Raw genomic sequence first — 20431 nt, 5'->3', positions numbered from 1 at the left:
TGCACTATTGTCCCTTTTGTCATTGAATTACTCCTGACTTCCACCTTATCAATCCCTTCCCCCATCCATGTAGCTATCCAAATGTTTTTTAAATGTTGCTAGTGTACCTGCCTCAACCACTTTCTCTGGCAGCCCATTCCATATACAAACTACTCTCTGCATGAAGAAGTTGCCCTTCAGGTCCTTCTTAAATCTTTTTGCTCTGACCTTAAACCTATGCCCTCTACTTTTCAATTCCCCATCCCTGGGAAAAAGACTATATGCATTCATCCTATCTATGCCCCCTCATGATTTTATACACCTCAATTCTCCTACATTCCAAGGAAAAAAGGTCCTATCCTGGCGATCCTCTTCTATAGGTCTACTAGTTCTGGCAACATCCTCGTAAATCTTCTTTGCACACTTTCCAGTTTGACTACGTCTTTCCTTTCACAGGGTGATCAAAACTGTACACAATACTCCAAGTGCAGTCTCACCAATAACTTATACAACTATAACATAACGTCCCAACTACTACACTCAATGCCTGTTGAGTATTTGCAGTGTCTTCTGGTTTTATTTTGGCTTTCCAATATCCAAAGCATTTTTGATTTTGCACTGGAAGAGCTATCCTGTTCTTCTTGAAATATTTGTACTTGCTATTATGCTGGAAACAAGCATTTCAAATTAAGTATTGAATTGAATTCCCTCTTCTTTAATTTCCTTCTCCAACTCAAGTTAGTTATTTTATTGTTTGTCATGTTGATTGAGGAACAATTGTTGCACAGGACAGACTGGAAGCTCCCTGCTATTTTGCACATCCCGCCCCCGGCTTTTCAACACCAATCCAGTCAAAGCCTCGGTTTAATGCTCCATCAGAAGAAAAGTATCAGCCCATAAGCTCAAACCTGGGGGGCAGAGATCATGCCAACACCCACTATTCTCACAAGTAGACAAGAGCATATGAACTGTGTCAAGTCAACACAATATTTGACCATCAAAATTTCAGTTTGTGCACGTAAATCTTTTAGAGATGCTGGCTAGACCAGCATTTGTTGCCTACTCTGAACTGCCTCCGAAAAGTTGGTCGTCAGCTGCCTATTTGAATTGATCCTTTGCATCCGGTTTAATTGTACCCACATTGTTACTTGGAAGGGAGTTCCAGTTTTTTGACTTAGTTACGTAGAAGTAAAGGTGACATGGTTCCAAGTCATGATGGTGTGCGGTATGGAAGGGACACTGGTGGGTGGTGGTGTTCCCATGTGCCTGCTGCCTTTGCCTTTCTGGATGTTAGAGGACTTGGGTTTAGAAGGTGCTGTTGGAGGACCCTTGGCTGCATTGCTGCAATGTATCATGTACATGGCACACTGTGTGCACGAGGTGGAGGGTGTGAAGGTTTAAGGCAATGGCGGGAGTTGGGGAGGGGTCTGCCAATCAAATAGACTGCTTGTCATTGATGACATTAAGCTTCTTGAGTGAATTTCATGTACACATGTCAGAGATCATTAATGATAAACACTGGCATTGTTATAACTTACGGTTAGGTAACTAAATATAGCGGTTGTACTTAAGACAAGTTGGTTAATTTGTGTTCTCGTTTCCCCAGTTTTGGCATTCCTCTGCTGGCCTTATCTCATGCTGTGATACAATTCCAGGAACATTCCTCAATTCTGTCATATCTATGATCATATTTCCTGTAGGAGTCCAGAAAAAAATACTACAGGTGAAGATGTTTGTTCCATGTGTGCAGTGGTTCCAGTAGTAGTTTATTTCCAATGATTTATGTCTCTCATCAGTCACTGCAGGAATTATTTTTATGAGCATTGCTGACTCAGTCTTGGTCTCTGGGCAGTGAGCAGTATATTCCCTGGCACCAACAGTGAAACCACTAGAGCACAGAGTCAGGATTCCCTGAAAAGAGAAAGCAGAAAACGGAAATACAATCAATAAACAGAATTGCTGAGACAGACCTGTTGTGTATTGAAATATTCCAGGGGGCAGTCCCCAACACAGTTTTGTATGGATTAGCTATTTAATTTATAAATCATTTATCTGTCTGAAGAAAATTCTGGTTTTCAGGATAGGCCAACACAACTGATTCTAATTATAGGTTATGAAAATGTATGATAGAAAGGTGCATTGCAAAGTATATATAAAATATATCCGTGGCCATTTACCTGAATAATAAATCCAATGGCAATTCAATTGCTTCAGAAGAAGTGTCGAATTATGGCTCCATGAATCTGTAGCATTTCTGTCAAGGTTGGTTGCATGTGAAATTCATGGATTTTTTTCTGGATAAATACAAAAATTGTAACAGGGTGCTCACTGATGCATTGTCTGTTTCAGGCCATTAAAAACTTTGGTTCAGCATTAATCAAATGCTTTGAAGGAGAAAGGACATTAAAAATGGTAAAACTGTAATTGGTTTTACAGATGAAATAGTTGTCTTCTTTTTTAGTGTGTCAAATATAATTGCAGAGGTGGATGTTTCAGCATCTGTGAATATATTGCTGGGTGTGTATGGTCCTTTGTTCGTGATTGCTAGCCCTTACAGATCCTGAGGATTGCTGGACATGGAGAAGTTTTGTCGAAAGGGGAGGCACTGTCTTAGTGGAATCACTGATAGCAGTAATCCAGAGACTCAGAGTGCTCTCGGAGCCCAGGCTTGAATCCCACCAGACAACGTTGGTGAAATTTGAATCAAAGAAAAATCGGGAATTAAAAGTTCAAATGATGACCATTTAAACCATTGTTGTAAAATGCCACCTGGTTCACTAATGACCTTCAGCAACGGAAATGAGCTATCCTTACCTGGTCTGGCATACATGTGGTTGACTCTTGATTGCCTTCTGAAATGGACCAGCAAGGGACTCACTTGTATCAAACCACATAAGAGTGTCAAAAAAGAATGAAATTGGACAGACCACCTGGTATTATCCTAGGCACGGGATACAGCAATTGCTAACACCGCCATGTTGACCCTGTAAAGTCCTTCTAACAAACATTAGAATGCCAAATCAGGAAATCTGTCTCGCACACTAGTCAAACAACAACCTGATGTTGCCATACTCACAGAATTGGACCTTACAGACCATGTCACAGACAGTGCCATCTGCTCTGCCAGTGTGACCAGACATACCCAGCAGAGATGGCAGCACAGTAGTACAGTATACAGCTGAGAGGGAAGGAGTTGCTCTCAGACTCCTCAACTTTGATTCCAAAGCCCACAAATTCTCACAGCATCAAATCAAACATGAGTAAGAAAACTGCCTATTGATTATCATCTCTGTCTCCACTGGAGGTCACCAGCGTCACATAAGCCAGTCTTCAGCCAATTCAATTCAGTCCACATGATACCAAGAAACACTCCTTACGTCATTACAGCCCGTGTTCAAAAATGGACAAAATGGCTGAATTCTGGAAGTGAGGTCACAGTCATTACCCTTGATATTAAGGCTCCATTTGACTGAGTGTGACAAAAAGGAGCCCTAGCAAAATTAAATCCAATGGGAATTGGGGAAAAACACTTCATTGTTTGGAGCCATACCTGGCACAAAGGAAGTTGGTTTCGGTTTTTGGAGGTCAGTCATCTCAGCTTCAGGACTTCATTGCAGAAGTTCCTCAGGATAGTGTCCTAGGCCCAATCACCTTCAGTTGCTTCATCAACAACCTTTCCTCCATCATAGTGTCAGAAGTGGGAATGTTCATTGGTGATTGCACAACCTTCAGCACCATTTGCAGTTTATTTCCAAATGCAGCAAGACCTGAACAATATCCAAGCTTCGGATGACAGACAGCAAGTAAGATTTGCACCACACAAGTGCCAGGCAATGACCATCTCCAACAAGGGAGAATCTAGCCATTGCCCATTGCCATTTAATGGTATTATCATTAGTGAATCCCACACTATCAACATTGGCCTGGCGCAGCGGTCTCCCATTGTGGCAGCCTGATCCTGGAGGGTGGTCTCTGCTCGGTATGGCGGTCTCCATGTTTGGTGGTCTTTTCCCAGTGTGGAGGTCTTCTTCGGCAGCAGCTTCCGGGTGTTCCAGTGTCTTAATCGACTTTCCCCGAACTGAAATTGATCTGAGATGAACTCTGTCTTCATTTTTACTTTCTTCTTACCTATGACTTCTGACATTAATTCAAGCACCACATTATGGTGACTTATACAGCTTTTTGCTGTTTTTCCCGTAAAAATACACATGACAATAAATTGCTATTCTATTCTATTCTATTTCTGAGGTTACCATTGTCCAGAAAACAGAACTGAATTCATTGGCAAGGTAGACGATTTGTGCAGGACACCTTTTACCATGAGAATGCTGTTGTACATCAGTGGACACATGGTCCTTGACAAAAAGGTAGATCCAGTGGCAAGGAAACCTCAATAACTGGCGATCTCCCTCCTGCTGCAGCCTTCATTCACCCTTACAGCCATTGATATCACATGAAAATAGAATCATACAGTGTAGAAACAGACCCTTTGGTCCAACTCATCCATGCCGACCAAGTTTCCCAAACTAAACTAGCCCCATTTGCCAGCATTTGGCCGAAATCCTTCTAAACCCTTCCTATTCATGTACCTAACCAAATGTCTTTTAGATGTTGTACCTGTACCTGCATATGGCAGCATGGTGGCTCAGTGGTTACACTGCTGCCTCACAGTGCCAAGGGCCTAGGTTTGATTCTACCATCAGGTGACTGTCTGTGTGGAGTTTGTACATTCTCCCTGTGTTGCGTAGGTTTCCTGCGGGTGCTCCGCTTTCTTCCCACAGTCCAAAGATGTACAGTTTAGGTAGATTGAACATGCTCAATTGCCCTATAGTGTCCAGAAATGTGCAGGCTAGGTGGGTCAGCCATGGCAAATGTGGGGTTTTGGGAATTGAGCAGGGGGCGTGGGTCTAGGTGGGATGCTTTTTGGAGGGTCGGTGTGGATTTGGAGGGCTGATTGGTCCGCTTCTGCACTGTGGGGATTCCATGATATCTTCCACGTGGATCACTGTTGAAGACTTATTTTGGATTGTGTTTTGTCTGCACCCCCCCACCCCGATCTTACTGTCATGTTGAGAACTCCTGATGGACTGCTATCAGGATCAATGGAACACTCAAGCCTCTCTAGCGCAGCAAGGTGGCAATCCACAAAACTGAATCAGCCTTAAAAATACTGACGCTAAGTGCAGATCAGAGGCTAGGAATCCTGCATTGAGTAACCAATCCCCCAGACGCCCTCAAAGCCTGTCCACCATCTACAGGGCACAAGTCAGGAATGTGATGGAATACTCCTTACTTATCAAGATGACTACAGTGCCAGCAATAGTCAACAATCTTGACACCAGCAAACGCAAAGCAGCCTGCTTGATTGACACCGCATCCACAAACATTCACTTTTTCAACACTGATGTACAGTAGCAACAGTGTGCACCATCTACAATATGCGCTGGAGAATTTACCAAGGCTCCTCAGACGGCTCCTTCCAAACTCAGGACCACTACCATCTCGAAGGACAAGGGCAGCGGTATGTGGGAACACCACCCTCAAGTTCCCCTCAAGTCTCTTGCCATCCTGAATATATCGCCATTCCTTCACTGTCGCTAGGTCAAAATCCTAGAACTCCCTACTGGCATTGTGGGTCTACCTACAGAAAATGGACAGCCACAGTTCGAAAAAGCAGCTCACAATTGCCTTCTCAAGGTCATCTAGGGGTGGGCAACAAATACTGGTCCAGCCAGCAATGCCCACTTCCTATGAATGACCTTTTGAAAACAAAATCAGTTGTTAATGATGGTGGGCAATTAAGCAACTCACTGGAGAAGAAGGCTCGTTAATATCTCTGTCTTCAGTGATTGTGGAGTCTAACAGTAGTACCAGCAGGCTGGGTGATTAGAAAGGATACGCAGCTACTTAAATTAAAGAAGAATATCAATGCACTGGTAACAGTTCAGAAGATGTTTACTGGCTTAATGCCTAGAATGGGCATGTGGCCTAATGTGGGATGGTTGGACAGGACAAGTTTGTATTCACTGGAATTTAGAAGAGTAAGAGATGTCTTCTTTGAAACATACAAGATCCTGATAGATCTTGACAATGTGGCTGTGGAAGGGATGTATCCTCTTGTGGGAGATTCAAGAGCTAGGAGTCTAAGGGATTGCCCGTTTATGACAGAGATGAGGAGAATTTTATTTTCTCACATTGTTGTGTGTCTTTGAAATTGTCTTCGTCAAAAGGTGGTGGAAGCAGAGCCTTTGAATCTCCATGAGGCAGAGATAAACAGATTCTTGGTAAGCAAGATGGTGAGAGGTTACTGGGGCTCACCAGAAATGTGGAGTTAGCCATGATCTTTCGAATGGTGGAGGGGCTGAGTGGCCTACTCCTGCTCTGAATTTGCATAATTGTAAACTTAATGTTGATCAGGGGTCATAGATGTCTACAGTATGTAAACAGGTTGTTCAACCCAACTTGCCCATGCTGCCCAGTTTTCATAATTTAAGCTAGTCCCATTTGCCTGCATTTGGTCCATATCCCTCCACACCTATCCCATCTATGGATCTGTCTAAATGTTTCTTAAATGACGAACTGAACTCGCTTCCACCTCTGGCAGCCCACTCTAAACACTCGCCATCCTCTATGTGAAAAAATTCCCTCTCTGGACCCTTTGCTCAGAGATAGTAAACAAGGGCAAAATTAATTGGCACTTGGATGAATTTAGGTTATTAAATGAAATCCAGAACAAAGGTAAATGGTGTTCGAGCAACTTGATTCAATTGTTCAATGGAGTCACAGACAAGGTTGATAAATGATAGTACAGTTGATGTTATGTTTATCCTCAGGTGTACCGATGTGATATTTCTCCAATCCCACCATGTGTGTAATTTCTCTGACTAAGGTTACTAATGTATCATCAAGTTTGTGGGTTTCTTTTGTAATAGTCTTCTTCGCTCACCAAAAACTGGATTCAGACATCTCAAAAATACTCTGATTTTTTTTGAGACCATCAGAAATAGGAGACATGCATCTTCTAATATTTCTGGTTGTACTCAAACAGAACTCCTGGAAGGAAATTTACCAGAGATAGTAGGAACTGCAGATGCTGGAGAATTTGTGATAACAAGGTGTGGAGATGGATGAACACAGCAGGCCAAGTAGCATCAGAGGAGCAGAAAAGCTGATGTTTCGGGCCTAGACCCTTCTTCAGAAATGGGGGAGGGGAAGGGGGTTCTGAAATAAATAGGGAGAGAGGGGGAGGCGGATAGAAGATGGATAGAGGAGAAGACAGGTGGAGAGGAGACAGACAGGTCAAAGAGGCGGGGATGGAGCCAGTAAAGGTGAGGGTAGGTGGGGAGTTAGGGAGGGGATAGGTCAGTCTAGGGAGGGGGAGGTCTAGGCCCGAAACATCAACTTTCCTGCTCCTCTGATGCTGCTTGGCCTGCTGTGTTCATCCAGTTCCACACCTTGTTATCTCAGTAAATTTACCAATTGTACAACTTAATCTCCCTCCACACATCCCCACCAACTTTATCCCTTCCCCTGCCCAAATACACAACACGGGTCTGATCGGGAGTTTGAACCTGTTTACATGTAACATTGTGGCTCTTATTGCCTGTAAACCATTGAAAAAGACACTCCTAAAAATGTCTGAATCTTACACAGGCTGAGCATTTTAAAAGAAGAAGCTGATGAGAACATTTCGTATCGCCCTTTGTTTTACAAACTGCAGAATTTTATTTTGTACAAAAGTTGAGTGTCAAGAATATGTTTTAACTATCTAATCTCGTTTGGAAAGGGCAAATAATTGTAAAAATGCTGGCCTTACCAGCAAAAAACAAACTAAACTAAATTCAACTTTTCAAATTCTCTAATTAGATAGGAAATGTGAAACTACTCCAATTACTTGCTCAGAAAGACTGACTTAGGCCAGTCTAATGAAAATCAATCTCAACAGCAACTAGGGACGGGCAGTAAATGCTGGCCCAGCCAGTGGCACCCACATCCCATGAGAATAAAAACTACTAATTAGCTTAATGATGGCTAATGGCTAAAGTATATATTATACAATATTGTACAAAATCTAGAAAGATCCACTTGGACTCGAATCTGTGAGACTGTATTAGTCTGAACCTGCTGGGGACAGTGAGCTTCAATCTGACAACATGTCAGAATCCATAAGGAAAGGTAAGATTACCCTCACCTACCATCGAAACAGGAAACATAGAATCTTGGAACATAGATTCAGGAGTTGACCATTCAGCCCACTGAGCCTGCTGCCCCATTCAACATGATCATGGCTGATCCTTTCTTTCAATGCTTTATAGTGTCTCCTCACACTCCCTGACACCTTTAGTTCTAAAAATCTATTTCTTTCCTAAATGCATTCAGTAACTTCACCTCTGAGGGAGGAGCCACCTTCTGCCCTCCAGAGGATGCACTAGGAAGGCTTTCCGCTGCACCCTCCAGCAGCTCAGATATTGGCACCTCAGTGGGTTCATTAGCAAGGTTAGGTTTGAGAACACACTCTGGTGGACATTTTGGCACAACGTCTCTGTAGTTGTCCATGGTAGAAACACCCAGGCTGTTGCCACTCAGCGGACTGCTGGATCCCAGATCCTTCTCCTCGTAAGGAGGAGAGGACCCCATGGTGTCAGCCGTGAATATATTGTGTGATCATACACGGAATGAGGAGCTGTGGGCAGGTTTGTCAATGACACTCGGGTAGCTGGATCAAAGGTTGGAGGAACCCATCAACACTATCTGTGCTGTGCTGGCTCCTGTATGCATATGCCTGGTTGTCTCCACAGAAAGTCAGGTTCAGCAAAAAGCTCAGTGGCTGCTGGAGACACACGCAGACTTTCACTCCATCTCACTTTAGCCATTGGTGCTCAGCATCGAAGACAAGGTGGGTGGGGAATGAGCGGCTCCTTCCTCTCTAGAATCAGGGTGATTCCAGCAGACCTGCAGACAGAGGAAGAATCACACATCAGCCCCCTCAGAAGTTTCCTCCGATGACCCAAGGTGGGCACGTGGGACCTCCACCTCCACCCTATCTGTGACCCACAACCCTTTACAAGTTGAAGCTGAGCAGGATAAACCTGCATCTGGGCAGGACGTTCTCAGCGTGTCTGGGCTTTCTAGCCACAAATGCCACCCTGCACCATCGCGTTCCCCACCTACCCTCGCTCCATGGTCATCTGCCCAAACCTTCAAGGTCAACATGCTCCATAACAGGCTTTCTCCGCCTTAGATGCAGACTCCAGCAGTGCACCTAGACATAGTGCAAAGAGGGAGGAAATGAGACATTGACGACATATTTCACTCTTTAACATTGACTACAAATTCTGTCCAAGATCATAGTTAATTGGAACAAGTCTGCATTGCACCTGGCAAGAACATCTCTGAGAGCATTAATCTCCTCAGAGGTATAACCACAAAGGGCAGACACTTAACCCATCAGCTTACACCAGAGAAAGGACTTGGACAGAATATCACAAACCCACATAATGATGTGCTCTCCAAAATTGAGTTTAGGGATGGAATGAACAACTGGATCCAATCCACAAAGATCAGTACACAGTTTCAATTAATGGGCATGAATTGTTAAGTTTTCTGATCAAATATGGAATCAGGTAGGGTTGTCTTCTCTCCCCTTACCTGTTCATAGGTGGCATTGAAACTGTTGTTGAGGCTATCAGGAATAATGCAGGACTAAGAGGCATGACAATCTCAGTTAGGGAGACACACAAGTCAAAGCCTCCCTCTGCATAGATGATGTCACAGTTGCCTACTCGGATTCACTGTTGGTGTGAACACTGCTAAGCATCCATGACCTGATTGAATTGAGTCAAAGCTCAACCATGGGAAGAACAAGATCATGTTCTTTAGGAACAGGCCAAGGTGATCATTTGTACACTTCACCATCAGGTCAGATTACCTGATGTGGCTGCGGATATGGTTCAGGACATTCATCAAAAAGTGAAAGGAACAGGTAACCACGGTGAAACAAAAATAGGACTTGTGGGTGTGATGATCCCTCACCATTATGGAAATACTACAAGTTAGGAACCTGGTAATCAAGTGCAAGGTGATCTCAATACTACTATACGAGGCACAAGTATAATTTCTATAAATGATTTGAATGTGAACATAGGAGGTATGGTTAGTAAGTTTGCAGATGACACCAAAATTGGAGGTGTAGTGGACAGTGAAGAAGGGTACTTCAGAGGACAACGATGATCAGATGGGCCAATGGGCCAAGGAGTGGCAGATGGAGTTTAATTTAGATAAATGTGAAGTGCTGCATTTTGGTAAGGCAAGTCAGGGAAGGACTTATACACTTAATGGTAATGTCCTGGGGAGTGTTGCTGAACAAAGAGACCTTGGAGTCCTGACGAGGGGTTTCCGCCCAAAATGTTGACTTTCCTGCTCTTTGGATGCTGTCTGACTGGCTGTGCTTTTCTAGTTCCACATTTATTGAAAGAGACTTTGGAGTGTGGGTTGAAAGTCGAGTCACAGGTAGACAGCATAGTGAAGAAGGCATTTGGTATGCTTGCCTTCATTGGTCAGTGCATTGAGTATAGGAGTTGGAAGGTCATGTCGCAGCTGTACAGGACATTGGTTAGGCCACTTTTGGAATACTGTGTACCATTCTGGTCTCCCTGTTATAGGAATGATATTGTGAAACTGGAAAAGGCTCAGAAAAGATCTAGAAGGATGTTGCCAGAGTTGGAGGGTTTAAGCTGTAGGGAGAGGCTGAATAGGCTGGGGCTATTTTCCCTGGAGCATCAGAGGCTGAGAGGTGACCTTGTAGACGTGTATAAGATCATGAGGGGCATGGATATGGTAAATACACAAGGTCTTTTTCCCAGGGTTGGGGAATCCCAAACCAGAGGGCATAGGTTTAAAGTGAGAGGAGAAAGAGTTAAAAGGGACCTAAGGGGCAACTTTTTCATGCAGAGGATGGTGCATTTATGGAATGAGCTGCCAGAGGAAGTGCTGAAGGGTGGTACAATTACAACATTTAAAAGGCATCTGGATGGGTAAATGACTAGGAAGGGTTTAGAGGCATATGGGCGAAATGCTGGTAAATGGGACTAGATTAATTTACAATATCTGGTCAACATGGATGAGTTGAACCAAAGGGTCTGTTTTCATGCTATACGTCTCTATCACTCTAAGTAGGCCCATATCCTGATCCTGCACCACGGTGATCACCTGAGCCATCTTCCCCTTTGGCTGGAAGTTGAAAATGGTTCAAATCCACAGGCATACCACGTACAAGTCTCCAAACAAGTGGTGGAGGTGGATGGAAAACATAATCAATGTTACCCTCATCCTGATGGCTATCTGTATTTGCAGTTTCATGAAGCTGTATCCTTTGTTCACAAACACCAAGTGTCACTATGTGCTGAAGTGTTATCAGTCCCAGGTGTTGTGAAGAATGTGTCGGGTCACTTTGCCATGTTTCATTTCTTGGATACGTCACCTGATAATTCTTATGGATTTATTGCTGTTGCTTTTACAGACAGATACATATTCAGTTTTGTTGGTGGGTTCTGGTCTTTGTTGATTATTATTGGGATTTCTTGAAGAGTTTCAGTTTTTGTCAATGAACATCAGTCTTTGTTGTTGAGTATTTGAATTTGTCAATGGGTATTGGTCTTTGCTGATGAATATTGGTCCTAATTGATTATTTTCAGTCTTTGTTAATGAATATTGAAATTTACAGAACACTAAGATGTGTAGATAGAGTGGATATGGAGAAGATGTTTCCACTAGTAAGAGTGACTAGGAACTGAGGGCACAGCCTCAGAGTGAAGAGTTAACTGTGTTGAGTTGAGGAGGAATTTCTTCAGAAGGTGATGGATTTGCAGAAATCATAGCCACAGAAGGCTGCACAGGCCAAGTCATTGAGCATACTTGAAATAGAGATAGATAGGTTCTTGATTAGTAAGTGGATCAAGTATTACAGGGACAAGGTAGGAGAATGGGGTTGAGAAACATATTAGCCATGGTCAAATGGTGGAGCAGACTCAATGAGTCAAATGGCCTAATTTGGCCTACGGTCTTATGTTCTTTTTGGATTTTGTTGATTAGTATCCATCTTTGTGGTTGAGCTTTGGTCATTTTTGATTTCCACATTTAGAAAATTCTTCTTACCAAATTGCATAATCTCACTTTGCCACATTGTACTCTATATGCTACATCTTTGTCCACTCTCCCAGCCTGTCAAGTCCTTCTGCAGCCTCTCCACTTTCTCAACACTACCTGTTCCTCCACCTATCTTTGTGTTATCTGCAAACTGAGCAACAATGCCCTCGGTTCCTTCATCCAGATCGTTAATGTATAATGTGAATAATTGTATTTACAACATCGTCCCCTGCGAAACTCCACTATTCAGCATCAGCCATCCTGAAAAAGACCCATTTATTCCCACTACAGGCCTTCTGCCAGTCAGTCAATCCTCTATCCATGCCAGGACCTTTTCCCATACACTTATCTTTTTTTTGGTTTTCTTTGTCAATTTATTCATGGGGATGGGAGCCACATTGTATGTTTTTTCTCTTGCTTTTATACTGCCCTTGACTATCTTTGTCAGCCACAGTTGTCTAGTCCTCCCCTTAGTATGTTTCTTCTTCCTTGGGATGAATTTCTGCTGTGCCTCCTGAATTACCCCAGAAACTCCTGCTATTGTTGCTCCACCATCTTTCCTTCTAGGGTCCTCCTCCAACCAACTCTGGCCAGCTCCTCCCTCAGGTCCTTGTAGATATCTTTACTCAACTGTAATACCGTTACTTGGAAACAGTAAGAACTGCAGATGCTGGAAGCTAGAGTCAATAAATGCAGATCTGCAAAAGCACAGCAAGGCCATACCGCATCTGAGGAGCAGGGAAGTCAACGTTTCAGGCCAAAACCCTTTGTCAGGACTCAGGAGGGGGAGGTAAACCCAGAAATAAATAGAGGGGTGGCTGAGGGTAGGGTAGGTGGGATGGAGATAGGTGGATGCAGGTAGGTGGTTAATGCGGTTGGTCAGTGGGAAGGGTGGAGCGGATAGGTGAGTAGGAAGATAGACAGGTTGGGGTTAGATAGACAGGTTGGGAGGAGAGAGATTTCGAAGCTGGTGAAGCTGTAAGCTCCCGAGGCGAAATATCAGGTGTCGTTCCTTCAGTTTACGTTTGGCCTCACTCTGACAGTGGAGGAAGCTAAGGATGGACATGCCTCCAGGGGAGTGGGAGGGGTAGATAAAGTGGATGGCAACCGGAAGGTCAAGTTGGTTGGTGCATGCAGAGCGCAGGTGCTGCGCAAACCGGTCCCTGAGACCGCATTTGGTCTCCCCGATATAGAAGAGATCACATTGGGAGCAACAGATACAGTAGATGAGATTAGATGAAGTGCAGATGAATCTCTGCTGGATTTGGAAGGATTGTTTGGGGCCTTGGATGGAGGTGAGAGGGGAGGTGTAGGGGCAGGTGTAGCACCTCCTGTGGTTACAGGGAAAGGTACCGGGTGTAGTGGAGGAGTTAGTGGGGAGTGTGGAGCTGACGAGGGAGTCATGGAGTGAACGGTCCCTGTGGAAAGTGGACAGGGGTGGGGAGGGGAATATCTTTTTGGTGGTGGGGTCAGATTGTAGGTGGCGGAAATGTCAGAGGATGATGCGTTGTATTTGGAGGTTGGTGGGGTGGTATGTGAGGACTAAGAGGACTCTATCCTTATTGTTGTTGTGGGGAGAGGGTTTGAGGGCAGAACCACAGGAAATGGGGGGGATGCGGTTGAGGGCATCCTTAATAACATTTATCCACTCCACCCTTCCAATTGACCAACCACAATAACCCTCTACCTGCATCCGCCTATCTCCATTCCACCTACTCTCCCCCCAGCCCCATCCCCATTCCTCTATTTATTTCTGGGTTCCCCTCCCCAGTCTTGACAAAGGGTTTCAGCCCAAAACGTTAACTTTTTTGCTCCTTTGACCTGCTGTGATTTTCCAGCTCCACATTTATTGACTGTAATACTGATTCCAGAACCAATTTTTACACATTTTTTAATAAGCACCTGTTTTTCAGTTACATTTTCTCACAGGCATGGACTTTACAACAATCCCCAGTTAATGCTTACATTTAATCACAATATGGAGGTGCCAGTGTTGGACTGGGGTGGGCAAAGTCAGAAATCACGTGAAGTGTGACCTGACGAAGGAGCAGTGCTCTGAAAGCTTGTGATTTCAAACAAACCTGTTGGACTATAACCTGATGTTGTGTGACTTCTGACTACATTTAATCACAGTTAATATACAATAGCAAATAGTGAAAGGTCAAATATAACTCACTTATCATTCTATAGGAATGATCAAGTACTTGTATTTGCAAATCATTTCAAAGTTGGAAGCATTGGTACAGGAAGAGAAAGAGCAAGGTAATTGGATTAGAGTGACTTACTTTTATTGGCCCTAATAATGTGAATTCATATTAAGTGATGTATCTGATGACAGCGATGATCAGGAAGATTAAACTGAGAAAGTGCAACTGTGGATGAACATGATGGAACATCACTGCTCTACTTGGAGACAGTAACAGAAAATGTGATCTCATAACACAAGGATTTTTGCCATTGTGATTGGTACTGGTGTTATCATATTTGATGAATTACTGAGGATGCAAAAGTATTGACATCCACGTTATGTGGTCACTTGAGACTTCAACAGTTTACTGTACACAATGCAGATTTGTAGCAAATGAACATTATTAAAAAGGTTAATCTTTCAAAAAATGCACGGATGTAAGATAAATTCTCAGCTTCTGCTCATGAACAATTCAAATTACACTGAGAAGTGTGACACAAATAAGTTGCATCTTATTTGCAAATTGCATCTCTGGCTAGACCATGCTATAAACAACTAACATTGGTAATGCTTGGCTTGTGTAAAAGATTTTATGTTTATAATTGTCAAATTTTACTTAGCTTACATAGAACTCTTTTTATAATGGAAAAGAAAAATACTGTGGATGGCAGAAATCTTCGAAAAATACAAAATGCAGACAGACAGCATCTGTGGAGAGAAAACAACAAGTAAACCTTCTGTAATTGATAAAAAGATTAACAACCTGAATTGTTAACTTTGTTTCTGTCTCCATGAATGCTACAAGACTTGTTAAATATTTCCAACATTTTACATCTTTGTAGGGCTGCATTTTGTTTATTTTTAAAGTTAGTACTGACAAAATCAGCTCTGCATCATTAGGCATTAGTATCCAGCAATTTGGGATTGCCTTGGAGTCTACAAGAGTCTATGTAGTGTAAGAGCATGTTGCTGTGAACCACCCAGGAGAGTAATCATTACCAGTTTAAAATAATCTTGACATGGGAAAGAATAATCAAATCAGGTAATAATGAGTCTTTAAGTTAAACATAATACTTAATGTTGCTTTCTGATTGGTGTGGGAAGGCAGTGTGGACATGTTGGGCACTAGGAAAGGCATGACAGTTAGTAGCAGAAGGTCAAGTCACAGCCCGTCCAGAAGTATAACCAATCAAAGTTAGCAATTTACAACAAACTAAACTGACAACATAGGGAAGTGTAAAATAATAAAACAGGAACGGCTTATAAACAACAGAATGTTCTAGCATTGCAAAATTATTCAAATATTTGAGGTACAGAACTTGAGTACTGCTGAAAAAAAGTCATATTTACTGAAGATTTTTGTATTGGAGTCACATATAGGCCAGATGGGGGAAGAACAGCAGATTTCGTCCCCCAGTGCACGAGTAATCCAGATTTTTTTTGCAATTGATGGTAACTTCATGGCACCATTACTGAAATAAACTTTATGATCTTACGATACCTCATGTTCCTTTCCCCCTTGTGTTTAGTTTTCCCATCAACATCAGATGGATGCTTGCCAATCAATGTGAAACCCAAGTTAATGCTGAATATTAATGTGATCACTTTGGACTTGCTAAAGCAGATAGATCTCAGCTGCAATCAAAGAATTGCAGGTAGGGAACACGATGTCGTGACTTTGTTTTTGTTACAAAGAAAAGGGAACATTAAATGGTCAATAGTTCGAGAGCATAATTCCAACAATTCTAAACGGCAACAGGAAATAAAATTGTGAAATATGAACATTGCAATAAGCTGCACTAATAATGCCAGCTTCCAAGCCGCAATGCATAAATAACCCCAGCCTCTGTGCGGAAGATGATGAATGACGGAACCTAAAGGCGCTGACCTTTGACCTGCCCCTGCCCCTGTGACGTGCCGCAGGAAACCCCGTCGGAAGGAGGCGCCATCTTGGAAGTTGCGGAGGGGGAAGACTTTTCACAAGTGATTTTTTTTTGTTTTTTTTTTTGCGCGGGGAACCGAAACGAAGATCGGCCAAGAATTACTTGCGGAGGTCTGCAGAAGTCGGTAAGGTCGGGAAGGCAAGGTGAAAGGGGCGGTGGGTGGTGGGGGTTTGAGGTGGTCGGGAGGAGGCGAGTGTTTGGTGTGGAGCTGGAGGAGGAAGGCAGGGAGGGCTACTCCTCTTCCTCCTCCTCCTCCTCCTCTTTAGTGGCCTTTTGTGTTGTGGATGTGCTGGAAAGCGCTGCCTGATCCCGGAAGGCCGGCCTGGGGCCTGTTCAGCCTCACACTGCAGTGAGGGGAAGAAGCCGCTCCCCTTTCCTGCCAGCAGATCCCGCTTGGCCTGATAGCTCTCCTCCTTTCAGCCTCTGTGTATGTGTATCGATTCCTGTTTTTAAACCTCTTCGCCGCCGGTTACCGTGGGCCTTGCCTTTCTACCGCTGCCTGTGAAAAGGAAAAGACGAGAGGCCTGATAAATGTCTCCTGTTTTCCACCGCCCCCCCCCCCCCCCCCCCAGTTAAAAGTAACAATTCGGGTGGGTTTTTTTTTTTGGGCAAGTGCCTGACCGCATCATCCAGCTGACATTTGTGGCGGACTGATGCCAGTTTGGGTGGGGAAAGGAATTCTTGCAAAAAAAAGCAGGCTACATCGCGTGAATTTGGAGTCCGCCTGCAATTTGAATTCAATTTTATTGAACTGTCGGTGTTAACAGGAATGCCTGCCGAATAATGCAACCATTTAACCTAGCAGAAGTAAAATATTTGTTTAGTATTTTGTCTTGTAAGGGTTTCTTACTCGTACGGCAAATCCTCATGATGTTCACTCGCAGTGTCTAACTAGCATAATTCTGACGTTCATTTGGATAACAGTTTATTCAGTTATAAGCACAAGTGATACTGAACACAAGCATGTCTAGTAATACTACTTGTGTGCAGCACTGAATCAAAGGTTTCTTTTTTAAGGGTGTTGAGTTAAATTGTGTAGTGAACAATAGGTTGAATGCACCAGTTCACACTGCAGGAAACTTGGATCTGACAGGCTTCATTTAAATTAATGCATTAATGTGTCCAACTTAAATGAGAACATGTATGACTTTGAAAAAGGCAATTGAATGTGGCAAGTATTATGTATCTGCCATAGTTTTTCACACAATAGAAAGTAGTAACTTTAGGATAGATGGAACAGGCTATTTTTATGTGGATAATTGTAGTTGGGGAAAGAGATTTGCTTTAGGTAAGGAATGAATACATTGACCAAAGCTTTTGGAAAAAAGCTGATTTAGTCAAGGAGTCAGTGCAGAATTGTAACTTGATTACAACTGAAGGTAGCTAGTTGTCTTAACGTTTCAGTGCTGACTTGCTACAAGGACAAATCTCCTCATCCCACTCTCTTTGTGCCCCTTTAGCTTTTCCATGTAGCCATGCAAATGTTTTCTGTTCGGATAATTGTCTAGTTCTTTTTAGAATCATAGTTCAATCTGCCTTCACATTACTATGCGGCAGTGCATCCCAGGTTGTAACCAGCCCTTTCCGACCTGAAACACTGACTTTCCTGCTTCGAGGATGCTGTCTGTCATGCTATGCTTTCCAGCTCCATATTTTTTCATCCTAAACGTTTGGTGTTTACAAAAAGGGAAAATAATCCTTTGCCTTTAGCTTCTTTGCTCTTGCCCTGTGTCATGTAGTTCTGGAGCACTCCATTAATGGGAACAATTTCCCCTTTTTGAACATGTCTAGTTCAGCCCCTAGCCTGTCAGACTGTTCCCTTTTGGGAGACCAACCCCAGCTTCTCTAATCTTAATACCTACATTCAGGTGTAGTACTGTCAGTTTTAAAGCTTGCTAATCTCTGCCCAACAGGTATTAGCCCAGATGTCAGAACATTTTTTTGCACCAGTTTGCCATATGTTTATTAATCTGACCAACAGCCTTGTGGCATCTGAGATTTCTAATCTAGATAAAATTGGGTAGTTCTCTGCTACAGGCCTATTTCCACTGTGAGCTACGTTGAGACTTGAAGTCATTTTCTCTTTGGATCCTCATAACCAATAGAAAGTTATACTTCTGTTCATGACTCTGGTTCGGTCTTGATTGAGATCTGAGGTGATGGAATCTAGCCCACTAACCTTGAAAGGCATGCTTCTATCGAATTTATTGTTTTTGATATTCATTTTCACATCTGTTCCATAACCTAATCATAGGTTCTCTCAATCTACTGTTGTTTTCAAAAAAAAAATTTCTCTGCTGCCACTGGAAAGTAGTCAATTGTGGCACATTTGTGACCATTCAGTGTTCCTAATAAATTGTGGCCTGGGCCTATTATACATTGCTCAGTGCAGTGATTTGTGTAGTTGACCCATAGTAATTTGTAATTTTTTGAATTTAAATCATAATACTGAATATGCTAATCACTTTCAGAAAAAACATAATGGGAATCCAGTACCCTATATTAAGATTGTTTTTAGTAACTATAAGTGTTAGTGTTATAATGGATGCAGAACTACCTCAAGTACTTGATATTGGATTATTTTTCCATTGTGCTGACAAAGCGGTTGTTTGGCTGAAATTTAGTAGCATAAGTTTTCAAAATGTTGTGAAAGATTACAGAAAATGCCTCCAGTTGGTCTGTTTTTTTTGTTAATATGTATTGTTTGCATCTTGAAGAGTTCTGCTGTGCCAACTGCATACCGGCAACATTGTGTTAAACAAAGCTAATTTACTGTTGGCTCTTAGCCCTAATCCTAATGTAACAAGAGTTCGGAATAGACATGTCAATGGGTGTGGAATTTTGCTAATCCCACTATTACTGATAATTCACCTTGAGTGTGGGTGGAGTTTTGAGTCTGAAATCAATTGTAAAAGTTCCCTCTTTTCTTCTCATGATGCTAAGTTTGTAATACAAAAGCATGCATTGTTGTACAAAAAATTCAGTGAGGAAACTGATTTTGGATTCAAATTTAACTACCAATCAATAAATTTGTTGTTTGACAATTTATGTCATGCTGCATGTAGTCAGTGTTGTGATAATGAGCAATGTGGGACAAAGCAGTAGTTGACCTGCTTTGTAAATTCTTTTTCTGTGATTCGGGCATATTAGTCAATGATTTCTTTCAGATTTAATTTGTTTCTTGTCTGTATTCTCTGCTAGGTGGCAAGTAAAGTCTATGCTGCAAGCGTTTCCTTCACAGGTTTGGTACTGTGATAACCAGAGGGTAGTTGTTGCTTAGTGCTTTTTTTTTTGGGTTATTCGTTGCCTTGTGTGACTCCATAATGTTAATATCATATTGACATCTTTCAGAGGTAGTTTTCTCTTCAGATAGTTAGTTAATGTCAGCTGAAGTACTTAGTTCCTTGGTAAATGTTAGAACTCATTTATGTTGGGTTCCTTGGAATATTACAAAGCATTTCATGTACAGGGAATCATTATTAATCTGTTTCTCACTCAACTTGTGGTGCTGATGGATCTTTTAGATATCTTAATAATAAGATTGAGTCTTTCTTTGTAATCTCACTAAAAGAATTCAGTACAAATATAGAATCAAGTGCTAAATGTGCAAAATTGAAAAGCATTGCCATGAAGCATACCAGTATTAAGTATGCTAATATGCAGTTGCATTTTATTGGAGCAGAGTCTCAAATTTTGAAGTATTTGTTCTGCATTTCTACAGGCATGGCAGTGTGATGGTTTGTAACTGAAAGTTCTGTCAACTGAGCTGTAGTATACGTGGTAGTTTGCGCTGAACTGAATGTGCCTGAATTGTTGTCTTACTACAATTTGCAAGTGTTACATGTGATGAGTTGGTTAAAGGATAGTTGAGTGCAGATTAAAGCTGATGTTGAATCTGTGCATCACCTACACGATTTTGTATCATACAAAAAAAATTAGATCACCTGAGTGGCCTAATGTCGACTGTTAAGTGTATTCAGTACCTTTTGCAGTGTATGGACAACTTTAGAGAACACCAAGGGAAGTAGTTGCTTGACACTTGATCAGTGGCAACAATTAAATAATTTTAAGTATTAAGTATTGTTAATTGATCTATAGATCCATAAGTGGATCTAAAGAAAATGAGTACAGCTGTTTTTATTCAAACTGCTGGCTAAGTTATAGTGTTCAATCTGTT

The 20431-nt window shown here is 42.3% G+C and overlaps 1 protein-coding gene and 1 long non-coding RNA gene across 6 annotated transcripts in view; one reads left to right on the top strand and one right to left on the bottom strand.

The window, feature by feature from the left end:
* Positions 1-8542: 8542 nt before the first annotated feature.
* LOC125486365 lies at positions 8543-16149 on the bottom strand. The gene is made up of 4 exons (XR_007265045.1): positions 15662-16149; positions 14937-15019; positions 9151-9241; positions 8543-8931 (listed from the first exon to the last, which is right to left on the bottom strand). It is a non-coding gene; the product is annotated as an uncharacterized LOC125486365 (long non-coding RNA).
* An 8-nt stretch (positions 16150-16157) lies between these two features.
* Positions 16158-20431, top strand: part of LOC109914743 (ras-related protein Rab-14) — a 33034-nt gene continuing 28760 nt past the window's right edge. For 2 of the 5 annotated variants that reach the window (XM_048613497.1, XM_048613496.1), the window contains exon 1: positions 16159-16378. The gene's annotated coding sequence lies outside the window, so the exon portion shown is untranslated. Of the gene's footprint in view, positions 16379-16528; positions 16682-20431 lie in introns of those variants that run through there. The other 3 variants (XM_048613499.1, XM_048613500.1, XM_048613498.1) reach the window with 3 other exon arrangements.

The sequence above is a fragment of the Rhincodon typus genome, chromosome 28 (genome assembly GCF_021869965.1).
Source record: "Rhincodon typus isolate 14 chromosome 28, sRhiTyp1.1, whole genome shotgun sequence".
NCBI lineage: Eukaryota > Metazoa > Chordata > Chondrichthyes > Orectolobiformes > Rhincodontidae > Rhincodon > Rhincodon typus.
Note: the sequence above shows the minus strand (reverse complement) of the source record. Positions and strands in the feature narration are given on the sequence as shown.